This window comes from Ascaphus truei, chromosome 1 (assembly GCF_040206685.1).
Source record: "Ascaphus truei isolate aAscTru1 chromosome 1, aAscTru1.hap1, whole genome shotgun sequence".
Classification (NCBI taxonomy): domain Eukaryota; kingdom Metazoa; phylum Chordata; class Amphibia; order Anura; family Ascaphidae; genus Ascaphus; species Ascaphus truei.
In genome coordinates this window covers 335,464,642-335,481,413 of record NC_134483.1, presented here as the reverse complement: position 1 = coordinate 335,481,413, position 16,772 = coordinate 335,464,642, and the positions used below count along the sequence as shown (strand labels likewise).

General features: G+C 42.6%; 1 long non-coding RNA gene across 1 annotated transcript in view; it reads left to right on the top strand.

Annotated features, from left to right (window-relative positions):
- LOC142470874 (uncharacterized) overlaps nucleotides 1–14,008 on the top strand; it is a 32,365-nt gene extending 18,357 nt beyond the window's left edge. Inside the window, exons 3-4 of the long non-coding RNA XR_012789351.1 lie at nucleotides 9,695–9,878; nucleotides 13,937–14,008. This is a non-coding gene — a long non-coding RNA (uncharacterized LOC142470874). The remainder of the gene's footprint in view (nucleotides 1–9,694; nucleotides 9,879–13,936) is intronic.
- Nucleotides 14,009–16,772: the final 2,764 nt, after the last annotated feature.

The window sequence follows — 16,772 nt, the reverse complement described above, 5'->3', positions numbered from 1 at the left end:
TTGTTACCTGACTTCGCTATCTGCCGCCTGCCTCTGATCTCTGCTTGTGACCCCTACTTCGCTCCCTGCTGTTCCTGCCACTGGGATCCACTTCAGCCAAAGTCCAATCCTTGACAAAATTCTTGAAGTGCAAGGCTCCAGCATAGTATCTTGCCAATCTCCCCCAACACCATTTGTAGCCAACTCAAAGGATTACAGATGTAGCAACAAGTATCCAAACACTTGCCTTTGAAAATCTGGGGCAATCTCCCAGAAATGCTGCAACATTTCTGTGACATTTCTGCAAACAGACTAATGGCCCATCGGATTAACACAGTGGTGGTTCCTGGCAGTCTTATTCAGTTTGAATGGGACTGCCAGGGACCCCCGCTGTGTTAATCCGATGGGCCATTAGTCTGTCTGCAGAAATGTCACAGAAATGTTGCAGCATTACTGGGGTATTGACCCAGATTTTTCCAGGCAAGTGTTCGGATACTCGTGGCTGCATCAGTATGATCTATGATCACTGTAAAGGACCTGCCATACAAATAGGGCTGCAAATTCTTCAGTGTCCAAACTACAGGTATGGCCAGGCACTCATTTTCAATTGAGGCATAAGCCACTTCCCTGGGTAGCAGTTTCCTACTCAGGTACATGATGGCGTGTTCACCTCCTTCCTTCTTACAACACTTTCTCAGCAAAACCCACCATGAAATGCATACCCTAGCAATCTGTGCTTGCTGGCATCCTTGGAAAGGTAAAAACACAAACATTCTTTATTGTCGCACAATTACATAGCATGCATATACAAAAGTTAGGCTCAAGTGCTGACACGCTTGAGCCCCAAAACACAGATCAGACGTAACCAAACGAGCTTAACCTTTATTTGTGAGCCTGGTTAGCCCCTCACCATTACAGGAGGGACCCTATGGCATACAGAGGATTCCTTAATCAATGCTCTATCCAATTTGAATTGCAACCGTCCATGTTCACCACACAATGAGCCCAGGTGGCCTACATCATTTCTCTTCTCACTGATGAGGTACTGACTTGGAAATCACCCCTGATCAACGACTCCCCTGCTTTCATCCGTATGCTCAAATTGGTGTTTGACGCTCCTGGACGTGTATCTTCTGCTTCTGCTTCACTTCTGCGGATTTGCCAGGGAACTTGCATGGTAGGCCAATATGCTTTGAGTTTTGTACCCTTGTGGCTGAGACTGGCTGGAATAATGAAGCTTAAGTATCGGCCTTTTGGCAGGGACTCTCGGAGCACTTAAAAGATGAGTTAACCAGTCAGGACCTCCCTAAGGACCTTGAAAAGTTAATTTCTCTTGGCATATGGATCGATCTCAAAATGCAGGAATGCCTGTCTGAGAAGTGCCGTGCTGTTAGGAGCCCACGATTCGGTTGGCCCCAAATTTCGTTCATCCATCTCTTCCAGATGACGAGCCTATGCAGCTGGGTACTATCAGTCTGTCAGAAGAGGAGAGAAGCAGGAGGCATACCTTAGGTTTGTTCCTGTATTGTGGGTCCCAGGACTACCGGATCCATGAATGCCCGATCGTTGCAGGGCCGGGAAAATGCCTGTGTCCAGTGAAGTTGGAAGAACATTCACTGGACATCGCTACCATCCCTCCTCCCTCCGTGTGTTTCTGGATTCTTCTACCGGTTTCCCGCTCATTGGGTTCGGCCTCAGGCCTTCGTGGGTTCCGGAGCAGCCGCTAACTGCCTCAATCTTTCGTTCACCAAACAGCACACAATTCCCCTTCAGCTCTTTGGAGTATCCGTTAAAGATTGCGGTGATCGACGGAAGATCCCTAGGACCCGGTACCATCATCCAGGAGTCCCTTCCCCTGGTAGTTTACATCAGAGTTCTACATAAGGAGCTACTCCTTTTCATGGTTATCAATACACCCTCAGCACCTATAGTATTAACTCCCTTGGTTGCATGCCTACAACCCTACTGTCGACTGGTTAACAAGGCAAGTGATCACCTTGGGCCAGCGATTTCATGGGACTTGCTTGTCTGTACCTTGTCCCAGCTCTGACTTAATGCTGTCATCTGTATCTCTCCACGGTGGCCTTACCCTTGCACACCAGGATTTGGGGGAAGTTTTCAACAAGAAGCAAACCGAGGAGATACCACCGCATCAGGCATTTAATGAACCAATCTACTTGTTTCCAGGAGCCATTCTACCGTCTCAGACTATTTAGGCAGTTTCTTATACACTTCCATCGTCCACCTCCATATCTGGAAGTCCCACGCCAGAAGACAAGGTCCAGGAGCTAAAGTCTCTCTGGAGAAGGATTCATACCAACGTAACTAAAGCCTCCATTTAGCAGAATGATCATGAAGATAAGCGTCATCGGCCAGCCCCACAGTTCCAGGTTGAAGATCTCGTATGGTTATCTACCAGGAACATCCATCTGAAGAGTCCTTCCCTGAAGCTCGGGCCCATGTTCATAGGTCCCTACAAGATTGTGAAACAAGTAAATCTAGTCACATTTAAATTGGAATTACCAGATACCATAAATTTTCCTCTGGGCTTTCATGTGTCTCTCCTAAAGGCTGTGGCCCGCAACAACTCCTCTTCTGCTCCCACCCTCCCAGGCCTGGTTCCAGTAGATGGCCAAGTGGAGTATGTAACTCATCGGATCCTGGATTCCCATAGGTCTCGAGGCAGTCTCTAGTACCTTGTATCTTGGAGGGGATACAGTCCAGAGGGGAATTCTTGGTGCTAGTGATGTCAACGCTTCATCCTTGATCTGAGGTTTCCACCAGAGGTTCCCTGACAAGCCCAGATTAAATCGTCCAGAGAACGATTCCGGGTGGGGGGGGGGGGGGGGTGTACTATGAGGTTTTCAAAATCCGTCCCGAGTTTTCTGAGTCTGGACCGGGATTTTGATCTAGCTCGCCCTTTGTGGCAGGATCCTTCTTTTTTGCTCATGGCAGCTTCCTTTTAAAGGACAGCCCTGTAAGCAGGAAGTTGCAGAGCAAAGTTTCAGTTCAGTCCAGTTCAAATGCAATGCACTTACCTTTTGTCTTCCTCATTACCAGACCCGACTATGTACCTCGACAACTCCTGTCTTCTGCTGCCTTCACCTCTGCATTCTCATTGACTACGCAACTCTGCTGCCAGCCTTGACCTTTGGCTTACGACACTACTCTATCTGGACTCTGTCCATAGGCTCAGGTCGGTTCTTTCATATTCTTAACTCAGCCCTGTGGGTCCGTTTCCTGCTTGAGATGAGCATCGTTACACCTAGCCCACTAGCCAATAGAAACAGGAGTTCATCTCCTGGCTGACGTCAGAGTAGGAGACGTGCCAAGCTGGCTCGAAAAGCCAGGTGAGTGGGAGATATGAATTAGCCAATGGGAGAAGCACCTACAAGCTGTATCTCCCACTCTTTGCCACCCACTGGGAAGGCTCTGCCAAGTCTAGGGGACTCAAACGGTGTCTGACAGGATGCCCTTTGTTCTCCGGACCTAGACAAACCCTTCCTAACCTACCAAACGTTTTTCTCACCTCTAGACATCCTCTCCTATTTGAACTACAAACTCTATGCAGACTTGCTGGCACCTTAAGCAGATGCCCTGGCTGGCTGTATAGACCCTTATAAGAAATGTATAAAACACAGAAAATATATTTTAATACATGAGGAACTTGTGGAGACTCATAGCTGTAAGAGAAATAGGACTAAGATATCTGGGCTCGAAAACCAGGAGTCTGGGGGACACTGGGAAGCCCCAGTGTAATTCACCCCATGTACTGGCAAATCATGCCTGCTCACCAGGGAGAATTAGGGGACTACTGGTAGTTCCGGCTCCCGAACTCCTGCAAACATTATAATTGTATGTCTACCCAAATGTCCCACCTAAAATGTACACACAGCAAGTTTCATGAGTCTGGGGCAAAGGGAACATGGAAAGTGGAAAATCAGGGGTCACTTTAACTTTTCATGCAATGATACCTGGCCCCTGGCTTATGGTGCAGGTACTGTAGCTGCCAGGGACCCACGGGGCCCAAGGGAAACCAGATGGGCTTAACCTTTATTGTGGAGCCTGGTTACCCTTGACCATCACAATCTCCTCCACTGAAAGAAAGCAATGTGTTCTGCCTGCTCCTTTAGGGAAGCTACAAACCTGTATTCTCCTCTTCAGTGGGATTGGGAGGGGGGTGGGGTGAGGGGGGTGGGGTGGGGGGTGGGGGGATGGGAGGGAAGTGTTAATCATAATTTCGCCGCACCAAAATTGGTACAGTATAAGGATTTACAGCACAAGCAGAATGTGGAAATATATAACACCCATGTGTACTAATGAAATCTTAATTGATATCCCAAAATGTAGGACTGGAATATTTTATCTGTGGTTTTTATATGATTTTCTGTATATGATTTTGTTTCTCTGATATAAGAACTGCTGTATACACTCACCTAGCCCTTAGGGCAACACATATCTACTTTTACTCTAATATGGCAGAATCATAATCTCAAACATATAAAAGATATCTTCATTTATTTATAACTATATTAGCATTTCAAAATGTTTCATCTATGGCCTCTTTTACCTCTTTCCTTTATGACATCCGGTGCCTAGTCCTATAACCACACTGTCCCATATTTCCATTTCACAGTGCAATTGTTCAGTGGGAGAAGGGATATAAAATGCTGGCTGCTTCTGAAAACATGAAAGTCAGAAAAATGAGAAGTCTTAACCCTATTCATCGTAGATACTCAGCATGAGGTTTGCTCCACCTGTTATTTTAAACATCTTTTTATTTCCTTTGCTCTATTGTTATTAAGTCAGACAGGTTTCAGTAAGTATTTTCCCAGAGAGAAAAACTGAATTAAAAAGTATGTGGAACATTGTCACGGAAGACCAGGTTATTTACACCTTTTTACTGGGTTCATACACTGAGCAAAACAAGGTAATTAAATAAATTGTCATTTATTCGGCATAAATTCGCTTACACGCGATACACAAAATACAGACAAAAAGACACACTTACTTTGGAACTGGGGTTGAAAACTAGACTTTCCTAAGAGCAGGGAACTCCTTGGGTGAGTTTTACCCTGATCAGGACTTAGCACGGAATCTCCTGGAACCCAAATCTGCATAAAGTTCCACACGCCACCGCTACGTTCTCTTCTATGAACTTGGTCCTTACTGACCGCGAGTTACTCCAAATCTCCTGGGACTCATATCGGCATAAAATTCTAGCTGTGTCCGCTACGATCGTTTCTGAGAACTTGGGGGCAAAAGTCAGAACTTAGACTTTGTTGGCAGGCAGGCTTTTCAGGCTTGAAATCGAAGCCGGTTGCTCTGCTATTTGTGCAGAAGCAACTTTGAAATGCCCGCCCGCACTATTACGACCGGAGAACTACAATCTGATTGGCTCACAGATTCTTATAGTATTCTGAGTTTCATTCACAAAACTCAGCAGCTAATCAACACGTGGGAACATTTCCAAGCAACCAATCAGAGCCAAGCCGGCTAGAAAAGCCGGGTCAGTGGGAAATCTGAAATAGCCAAGGGACATGTGCAATCTTGCCACCTTTCTCCCTGTCTATCTCAATGCCACCCATTGGGACAGGCTCCACCAGGTCAGGCAGAGCAAGTGGCAGACCGGAGGACTGCCATTGATCTCCAGAACCGGTTCTCCGCCTTTCCCAGCTGACCAAATGCTATTCTCACCTCTGTGCATCCTCTGACTGCTTTGAACTCCTATGTCCAGCAGACTTAAACGGCGCCTATGGGTTTGCTCGGGCAGCCTGTTTTGAGATCGGCTAAGCACATTACATTTGAATAAAGTATATTTTACTATACTTATGAGTCTTTGGGAACAGGGGACAGAAAGGAAAACATGTCGTTTTATTTCTATCTGCCTTATTCCCTACACACTTTCTCTCAGTCTCTCAGACTGGACTCTTATATACGTTGGGGCACCCACAAACCCTATATTGGTTGAGGGTCACCTGGGCACTAGCTGGGATAACCCCCTTAACCTAGGATTCCCTCAGCTACCGGAATAGAGGTTTTATCCCTGTGCCCCATTCTCCTTTCTGGGCTGAGCTGAAGAAGGGGTTAAAACCCTTGGGGTGAGTCGTGCTTACGTTTTCAAGGGGAGATATTGCCGGGACAATGTGATTTCTGGGTACATTTATGGGGTAACTGACAACTCCGGACCCCAACCTCCTAGACACTTTCTGTCAACGGTTCCTCGGCAAAACCCCCCTTGAAACTCATACCAATCCCTGCTGCTGGCAGGCACGGAAATGGAAAAAAACACAAAAAATACTTTAATTGCATACACTACATTGGCATGGTACAATGTTACTGGGCCCAAGAGCTAATTTTCTTGGACACTTATACACGGATCAAGGGTAACCAAAAAGGCTTAACCTTTATTTGAGAGCCTGGTTACCCCCTACCGTCACAAAGATGTACTAAAAAGGGATATTATTTGGTGGGACAAAGTCAATAGAGCGGCCTAAAGAACAGGTTAGAGATCAAAGACTATAAAATAATATAACTAGAACACAAAATAATATTTAGCGTGCATGCAGTTTGGGATGATTCATCAGGTTAAAACTCTGGAATGTATTAAATATGTACATATACAGCTCAACCTCGTTATAGTGAAATCCGCTACATCGCGGATCTGCTTATAACGTGGTTTGAGTGTGGCTTCCGATTTATAAGCATCTCCGTTTGTTTTTTTTGGCCGCCGTGCGAGGAATAACCCGGCATTTGGAGTGCTCTCCTCGCTTCATCAGGCTGCGTCCACGTGCACTGCGCACATCTCCAAGGTTTTCTTTTATAACATTCAATGCTTTATTACACACACACACACACACACACACACACACACACACACACACACACACACACACACACACACACACACACACACACACACACACACACACACACACACACACACACACACACACACACACACACACACACACTATCCCACCAATCCTATGGTGTAGTGGTAGAGAACCCCTATTAGTGTATGAAGCGTCATGGGTTCAATTCCTGCATGGCATGGTATCATTTATAATTTAGTATTTTATATAATAATTAATAAAATAATTTATAAATTATACATTATAATAAAATGAAATCATAATTTTACCATACCATACCATATATATATATATATATATAGGGTAAGGGGGAAACAACGGCGCAAATACTGCTAACTATACAATAAATTTAAAGCATAAATAGACTGGGGGTATAAGTTTGGATCGCTGGTTACTCTGAAATGAAATAAAGAGAGAACAAAATATAGTGAAGTACGTTTAGTTCCCCAGAAGAAGTCCTAGTTCCAGGACGAAACGCGTAGGGAGGAGGCTCTAAGACAAATTTTCAGCTCCCCTATTGAATATCTACATGCCAGCAGAATCCCCTGATTATTCCTGGACAGTATACTTGAATTTTGGCCGAAATCTCGGCTGAGTGACATCAGCGGGCTAGTCTCGCGAGATCGGAGGAAAAAACAGGAAGTCAAGGAGAAGAGCTGCAGCCAGAGGAGAACCAGCACGGTGGATTCCGGCGTTCCATGTGGAGGACAGTTACATCACAACTCCAGGCAGCAGGACGGAGAGGATTATAATATCCTATATGCTTGTTTACATCTACTACTTTGTATGTAGCGATCTACCTTTGCGCATATATTTTTACTAAACGTACTTCACTATATTTTGTTCTCTCTTTATTTCATTTCAGAGTAACCAGCTTATACCCCAGTCTATTTATGCTTTAAATGTATTGTATAGTTAGCAGTATTTGCGCCGTTGTTTCCCCCTTTCCCCCTATATATATGCTATTGTGTGTAGCTTAACTTCAGGCAGCAACTGTTACTAATTTTTGGTTTAAATTGAATCAATTTGCGCACTTAGTATTCTATAGTGTGTATACAGTATATATATATATATATATATATATATATATATATATATATATATATATATATATATATATATATATATATATATATATATATATATATATATATATATATATATATATATATATATATATATATAATATATATATAATGATAAGCAGGGTTGCAGACCTGCCTAAGACATGCAAATGAGCATACAGTTATATTTCCATTTGATATATATATAATATATATATATATATATCAATCACACACAGACTACCGCATGCACACCACTAATGAAGATACTCAGAAAAGCTGGCAAATCTACCAATAAAATATATGTGGGGCCAAAGGAAAAGATAATGGGTGCTCCAAAGGAAAAGATAATAGGAAAACTATACAAAAAAGAAATCTTAAAGGAGCACTCGGGTGTATCAAGAAAATAAACAATTGTATTACAAGGTAAAAACAGGGGAGGAAATGGGGAAGGGGTCCAAACCCCTACCTAACAAGGGACACACACAGCAAGTATGGAGGCACGGGATAGAAAAAACACAAATGGAAAAAAAAAATGCAGGGTCTGGAACTATAGCAATGAGCAGTCAAAATAAATGACACAGAAGCCAGCTAATGATGAAAAAAAGCTGGCAAAAGTCAATGACGTAAACAGGTATGTGGGCCAAACACACACTGGATGCACATACATGCTTAAGCTACATAGTGGTATAGGACAGGCAAGAATACACTACAGTCAGAGCAATGCATGAGAAAATAACAAGTAGATGAGTTGCAACATGTACTGTGGCCAAAGGAGATGTACAAGAGGAAAGCATTTAAACACCTTCGCGACCCTCTCTGTTATAGCACCCTATCATGTGAGATCCGTCAGTTAAATTTAAATCTGAACTTGACTGTATTTTACAGTCTGCACTTAGGGATGGTGTCATCTCTCAACAGAATTATGATGGCCTTTTGCCTCGGGGCCTGGTTGTCCCCACATTTTATCTTTTATCTTTTACCTAAGATCCATAAAAACCCTTCCCACCCCCCGGGGAGACCTATTGTCTCTGGCGTGGGGGTTTGTGTGAGCCTGCATGTAAATTCATTGACTCATTCCTGTGCCTCTTTGTTGTTACCCTTCCATCTCATTTGTGAGACACGATGGATGTGCTGGCTAGATTAGACTCCACCACGGTCGATGGGAATACCATTCTTGCGACCTGTGATGTGGAGTCACTATATACCAGCATTCACCATCGTGTCGGCCTTCATGCATCAAAATTTTTTCTTTCTATGCAAAATATTTATGTTGAGTTAATTAGTTTCATTATGCAATTATTGGAATTTAATTTGACCCATAATTTTTTTGTATTTAAAAACAAATTTTATTTACAGATCAGAGGCACAGCGATAGGGGCGGCTACGCCAATCTCTTCCAGGGGTGGTGGGACGATATTTTGGTTATCTGGCAAATATATCGTGTGATGCCTTTCTTTTTTTTGAAGTGCTGTGACATCATCAAAAAGTGAGGGAAGATAGACAATCAGGTAGAATGCCTCCCTTCCTTTATGAACACATAAAAAGACTCTAAAAAGGTAAATCAATTTTTTCTTTTTGCTGAATATATATCTTAAAGAGAGTGAAGTCTATACTACCTGATTGGCTACTTCCCTCGCTTTTTGATGATGTCACATCCTTAAATTAATGGAAGCTGTCACATCATACACCGACCAATCAGATTGGGGGTGTAACATTTGACACTCAAATGTGACATCACAGGGCTTATATAAGGCCTGTCCCATCTCATTTAAGACCAAGAAGACTTCAGAGTTACATCTTTGGGCCCTTTTGGATTATAAAGAGAAGAAAGAAACAACTCACCGGAGATATCTCTTCAATCAACAGATGATCATGGACTTCTGTGCATCAGGATATTGAGCTTTGCATCGAGGGTCTATAGATGGTTCAGGTGCAGGGCCAGGTGAATACGGCAATGGTAAGAAACACATTGATTGTTTTTTATTTTATTGCGTTTTTTTTAGGTTGCCCATTGACTGGCAATGTGCTTATCTATACTCCTTTCTGGGTATAGATCACACAACAATGGGAAAGGGGGAAAAGGGTGGAGACCCTCGCATCAGCCTCTAATCAAGAAAGAATTTACAACGGTGCAATAAGGGGAAGGAGCAGAATTATAACAATTAAACAGAAGACACCCTATGGGCAGCACTCGTTGTAAGCAGATATGAATTAGTGATAAATTTAAAATTAAAATGCTTTAATCATATAATTTAAAATAAATGTCAAAATTGTTGAAAAAATGGTCAACTGACTGTGGTGACAAAATACAAAGAAAACAGACAAAAATATATAAAATACTATAACTGAGATCTGGGGGGGTAGGTGGAAAGCCCACCTAGCTGCTAACTAGCAGAAAACAACAATCAAGGACTATAATAGTCAACCCCCTAGTTCAGCAATAACAAGGTTAAAAGGCCTGTAAAGTGGATACAGGTGACGGAGAACTACCCATGCAAAGGTATATACCTATGTGCTATGCACAATAGATTGAGAGCTCACTAATTACTATTTGATAGTCCACAATAAAGGTGGTGAGGAATACCCTAAATAAAGGGTTAAAGCAAGCCTAATTGTAGGAGGGTTAATATGGTAGGCTAAGTGTTATTTTATAGTGTGCACAAGAGCTCACAAAGTGTGGTACTTAGCTCGGGGCACGGTTCTAGTCCGTATCCAGTTATAGCCCCCTAACATAAATGTGCCACTTAAACATGCTTAATAATACCTCACAGTATACACATAGGTCAGTCAGTGACTATCAATAGCTAAATGTACATGAGCTTACAAAAAATGTTTTTTACAGCTCTGGGGCACGGATCTAGTCCGTATCCAGTTATGGCCCCCTAATTCAAATGTGTCACAGTAACAGATAGGTAAACAGACTGTAATAACGTTGTGAGCAAACACATAAATGAGCCGAGGGGAGAGGAAATGCACGCAATGAAAAAAGTAGTCAGCAGCAATTGCATTTACACGTGCTGGGTGAGGTAATTGGATATATACCGCATCCCTGTGTTAAACCCTCGTCAGGGTTAATATCGCGGGGTAACGCTGACATAAGCAATTGTACCTGTGGTTCCTATTCAAAGTCCTGCTGCCATAAGATACCACATAAAGTACCTGGTGTCTGTGATGTATGGACCCAGACTCCCTTAACACGCGTCTCGGCTCTGTACAGAGCCTCTCACCCTCTGCTCGGCATGGGGACGTCAATGCGTGATGACGTCAGTCCTGTAGCCGCCTCCCATCTCTGGGAGGCGGCTACAGGACTGACGTCATCACGCATTGACGTCCCCATGCCGAGCAGAGGGTGAGAGGCTCTGTACAGAGCCGAGACGCGTGTTAAGGGAGTCTGGGTCCATACATCACAGACACCAGGTACTTTATGTGGTATCTTATGGCAGCAGGACTTTGAATAGGAACCACAGGTACAATTGCTTATGTCAGCGTTACCCCGCGATATTAACCCTGACGAGGGTTTAACACAGGGATGCGGTATATATCCAATTACCTCACCCAGCACGTGTAAATGCAATTGCTGCTGACTACTTTTTTCATTGCGTGCATTTCCTCTCCCCTCGGCTCATTTATGTGTTTGCTCACAACGTTATTACAGTCTGTTTACCTATCTGTTACTGTGACACATTTGAATTAGGGGGCCATAACTGGATACGGACTAGATCCGTGCCCCAGAGCTGTAAAAAACATTTTTTGTAAGCTCATGTACATTTAGCTATTGATAGTCACTGACTGACCTATGTGTATACTGTGAGGTATTATTAAGCATGTTTAAGTGGCACATTTATGTTAGGGGGCTATAACTGGATACGGACTAGAACCGTGCCCCGAGCTAAGTACCACACTTTGTGAGCTCTTGTGCACACTATAAAATAACACTTAGCCTACCATATTAACCCTCCTACAATTAGGCTTGCTTTAACCCTTTATTTAGGGTATTCCTCACCACCTTTATTGTGGACTATCAAATAGTAATTAGTGAGCTCTCAATCTATTGTGCATAGCACATAGGTATATACCTTTGCATGGGTAGTTCTCCGTCACCTGTATCCACTTTACAGGCCTTTTAACCTTGTTATTGCTGAACTAGGGGGTTGACTATTATAGTCCTTGATTGTTGTTTTCTGCTAGTTAGCAGCTAGGTGGGCTTTCCACCTCCCCCCCTAGATCTCAGTTATAGTATTTTATATATTTTTGTCTGTTTTCTTTGTATTTTGTCACCACAGTCAGTTGACCATTTTTTCAACAATTTTGACATTTATTTTAAATTATATGATTAAAGCATTTTAATTTTAAATTTATCACTAATTCATATCTGCTTACAACGAGTGCTGCCCATAGGGTGTCTTCTGTTTAATTGTTATAAAAATGGGTATAGATCACCACAGTGACAATCAATGCTTTTTTGGCAAATGATTTGTTTTTATTTAATTGTTATGTATTGTATTTTATGTTATGTTTTTTTTTTAGCTTGCTCATTCATTGCCATTGTGGTAATCCACGTTGAGGGGGTGGGTAGTAGAGTTGTTATTTTTTAATGTTTCTTGGGGGTAGAGGGAGTGGGTGAAGGGGGGTATTGCCCCAGGGTGGGTGGTTAGGCCTCTCTGTTGGGTAGCGATAGGGGTTAACCCCATTACCATTTCGGTTTCCACCGCTATGGTAATGAAGGGGTTAACTCCGCCTGCAACCTTCCCAGTAGGCCTGACCACCCACCCTGGAGCAACCACCTCATTCACTCACCCCCTCTTCCCAAAGAAGCCAGGTACTCTGGCTTAACCCCTTCATTACCTTAGTGGCTAGCAGCTAAGGCAATAAAGCTATTTTTTTTTTCAATCAGGGGGTCTCCTGAGCATAACCACATTCATTTCAGCCTCGAGGACACCATGCATCCAATTTACAAGCCCCGGTATGGGGTTCCGGTATCTCCCTGCATTATTTAAATGTCCTGCATCACGTGACCGGGACATTTAAACGCACAGGAGATAACGGCACCCCGGACCGGGGACTGTAACTTGGGAAGCAGGGTGTCCCCGGACCTGAAATTAATGCAGTTCAGCTCCGGAGACCGCCTGCTACAACACAGTGTTATTAAAAATGTAATTAAAACAGTGCGATCACCTGTAAGAGCTGTGCAGGGAGATGCAGCTCTCTTTGTGTAAAACTTAGAAAAAGGCTGAGATAATGACACTGCTATCCCGAGCGGTATTGGCATTTTCCCACCTCACGGTTTCTGACTTGCGATAATTCTTTGTGAATACACAAATGTCAGACCATGATGTAGGGTCATGCCAAACCATTCAATTTGGCAGTGATAACATCAAAGCTACGTGATAAGCCCCTTAGGCTCCAATTAAAAATGCTGTAATGCAGCCTTCATTCTGCTGGAGAAGATTTTAGTCCCATTCATTTGAATGTAGCTGAACTGTTCCCCAGTATGGAGAAAATGTCATCACAAAATATTCAACAGCCGCCTAAATACTGTATCTTATTTCTGCAGATAGGGATATGTTGTCTATGTTCAAGGTGGTTTAAAGAATCCTCCCCTCAAAAATATAAATGTAATGTACTGAAACGCTGGACTCTATATTTGATCTATATTGCCAATCTTTGAGCCCATATTTATTAAATGGTGCTAGGACATCAAGCACCATACGGTTCCCCTCAAAGAATCACCATTTAATGAATATGGCTCCAAATATTTGATACATATTGGTGGCTTTCTGTTCATATGTGCATGGAAGTATAATTTGGTTCAGGTACAGCATGCTTTAGGAAATTTGAACAAAAAAAGGAATCTGAAACTCTGTGTCAACATTTTTTTGCTATACTGTAGCTATGAGAAAAAACATCACTTTCATATACAGTATGTAACTTTTTTTTAGGGTGATACAGTAGCTTTTATGATAGTGAAAAAGGAATAGCAGGACATATAGCTCTTTGTCTTTTATTTTACTACAGATGTTAATCAAAGCCATGACCATCAGTCCCATACTCCCGATGTAATTTACTTTGAAATGAGAAAAGCAGCAGATTAATATCAAAAGGTATGCACAAGGCTTACTTTTCGATGTGACACATGCAAATTAATGTAGTCAGTCAGACAGTGTACAGTAGACATTGCTGAATATGTAAACAGACGCTTCTTAGTAGCTGCTTTGATTACATTGCACACCTTTACAAAACCTTGTTACTGAATGTGGAAACCCAACCTAATCAGATGAGTCAGTTATAATCATATTTCCATGTAAATAGACATCTTGAGCCCCTTCATTTCAATGGTTATTAATCCCTTTGGTTTTCTTAAAAAGTTAGGATATACTGTATGGGAGAAAAGTGTAGCATAAGCCTTGAAAAGAGATCAACTTACATGCTGCCAATCTGATTTCTGTCCAAATCCTGCTATATTTTGCTTAAATGTCTGGTCCATGATAGCTGCCAACGAAAAAAACCCACACACGTTGCAAAGAGTTTAACAATATAATTGTCTTCCTTAAAGCAAAGTAATAAATAATAATAATAATAAAATAACAATTGTTTTTCTTACTGATTTAGTTTATTTGGAAATAAAGCCCAAAGCCCTTTTTCTTCAAGGACCTTTAAATGGGGGAGTGTTTGTTAATCAAGAGGTTCCATCCTCTCCTGGTCAAAGAGTCTATAAAGATAAGGGGAGGAGGAAAGAAGGGTCTTTGCTTGTGGAAACTCTTGTTGAACATACCATACTAAAGGAAATAACCAGGGGAAATACAACCCCTTCCTAATCTCAGCTCACCATGTTTACCAACTACAGTAGTTTAAAATATATATTTTAAAGAACTTGTAGGTGTTGGATTTTGGTAAAAAGTCCTAATTGACTGGAATTTAAGCCCTTACATATGTCACTGCCATTAGTACACAGAGGGGCCTATTCTAGTACAGTAGCTTCGATACAATAGCTGTGATCTTGAACGGTTTGGCATTACACCATTGAACAGTTTGTCATTTGTGTATTCACGGTACTTCACGGTTTTCAGAAAGAATCTGAAAGCATTTCCACAAGTCACAAACTGTGAGGTAGGAAAATGCCAATACCGTACGGGAGGGACAGCAGCGATGGTATCTCAGCCTTTTTCGCAGTTCTCCCCCATGCAATCTGGCTGCAGTCTGTAAGAGCTGCACAGAGAGCTGCATCTCCCTGCACAGCTCTTACAGGTGACCGTACTGTTTTTATTTCAATTTTAATAACAGAGTATTGTAGCAGGGGGTTTCCGGAGCTGAACCACATTAATTTTAGATCTGGGGACCCCCTGCTTCCCGTTACACTCCGGTATTGGGTGCCGGTATATCCTGTGTATTTAAATGGCCCGGTAACGTGGCGTGGGAAATTTAAACATGGCTGCTGGGATACTGGAACCCCATACAGGGCCTGTAACTCTGGAAGCAGGGGGTCCCCTGAAATAAATGCGGTTCTGCTCCAGAGAAACATTAAATACAACAACCCTACTACCCACCTCCTCAACCCCCCTCACCACAACACATACAGTACAATAATGGGCAAAATTACTATTATCCAGATCTTGATAATAGTTTGTTTGCCCATTAAAAATAAAACATTATGTAGCCAACATAAAATAAATTAATGTTGCAATTACCCCTGCCAGTTTGAAAGCTATCCTCATCTTCCTCCTCGTCTTCCTCCCCGTCCTCAGTGGCAGCAACATAACAATAAAAAACAAACTAATGGCCACCAACCCCATAATCACCTTAGAGGTTAGCAACCACTATAGTAAATAAGGGGTTAACCTCCCTCCCCCACTATCCACACAGGACGCCTAACCACCCTCTCCGGGACAACTACCCCCACCCTTTACCCATAGGTACACCCTGCCAATATAATATGAGCATGATTTGCCATTATGGCAGTCAATGGGCCTACAAGCTTACTTTTCTTGACTAATCAACATGCACAAGTCTAACCCACGCCGACTCTTCTCTGTCTTTGACGCTCTACTCAAACCACCCTCAATGCCTCTTCTTCCTCCATCTCCGCTCATGACTTTGCTGACTATTTTAAGGAAAAGGTGGAATCCATATGTCAGAACATCCCCTCTGTTTCTTCCTCCCATTCTACACCTCTTCCTAACTCTCCTCCTGCATTCCTTGACTCTTTTTCCACTGTCTCAGAGGAGGATGTGTCACTGTTGATCTCCTCTTCTCCCTCTACCACTTGGTCTCTTGACCCCATTCCCTCCCATCTCCTAAAACCTCTTGTCCCTACTGTAATCCCTACGCTCACACACATTTTTAACTCCTCCCTCTACTCTGGTACATTTCCCTCCTCCTTTAAACATGCAACAGTTATACCATTACTCAAAAACAGCAAGCTTGACTCTACCTGTCTTTCTAACTATCGACCTATCTCCCTCCTTCCTTTTGCCTCTAAACTCCTTTAACGTCTTTTATTCTCTCGCTTGCTTCATTTTCTCAACACCTATTCTCTCCTAGACCCTCTACAATCTGGCTTCCGCACTGCTCACTCCACGGAAACAGCCCTCGCTAAAATAACTGACGACCATGACGGTTGAGCTCTATTTGGAAATTGAAAAGTTTTGCTGCTTCTGTGGTGAATTTTATGCAAATTTTAGGTAGCCCATCCATTGATATTGTGTCAATGGTTTCCCACATTCATAATCAATGGTTTTATTGTGAAATGCTTGTATTTATTTTAATGTCGTGTTTTATTTTGTAGCTTTTTTTTTAGCTTGTCCATTCATGCCAATATTGGGGTCATGGTTTACCACTGTGACAATCAATAGGT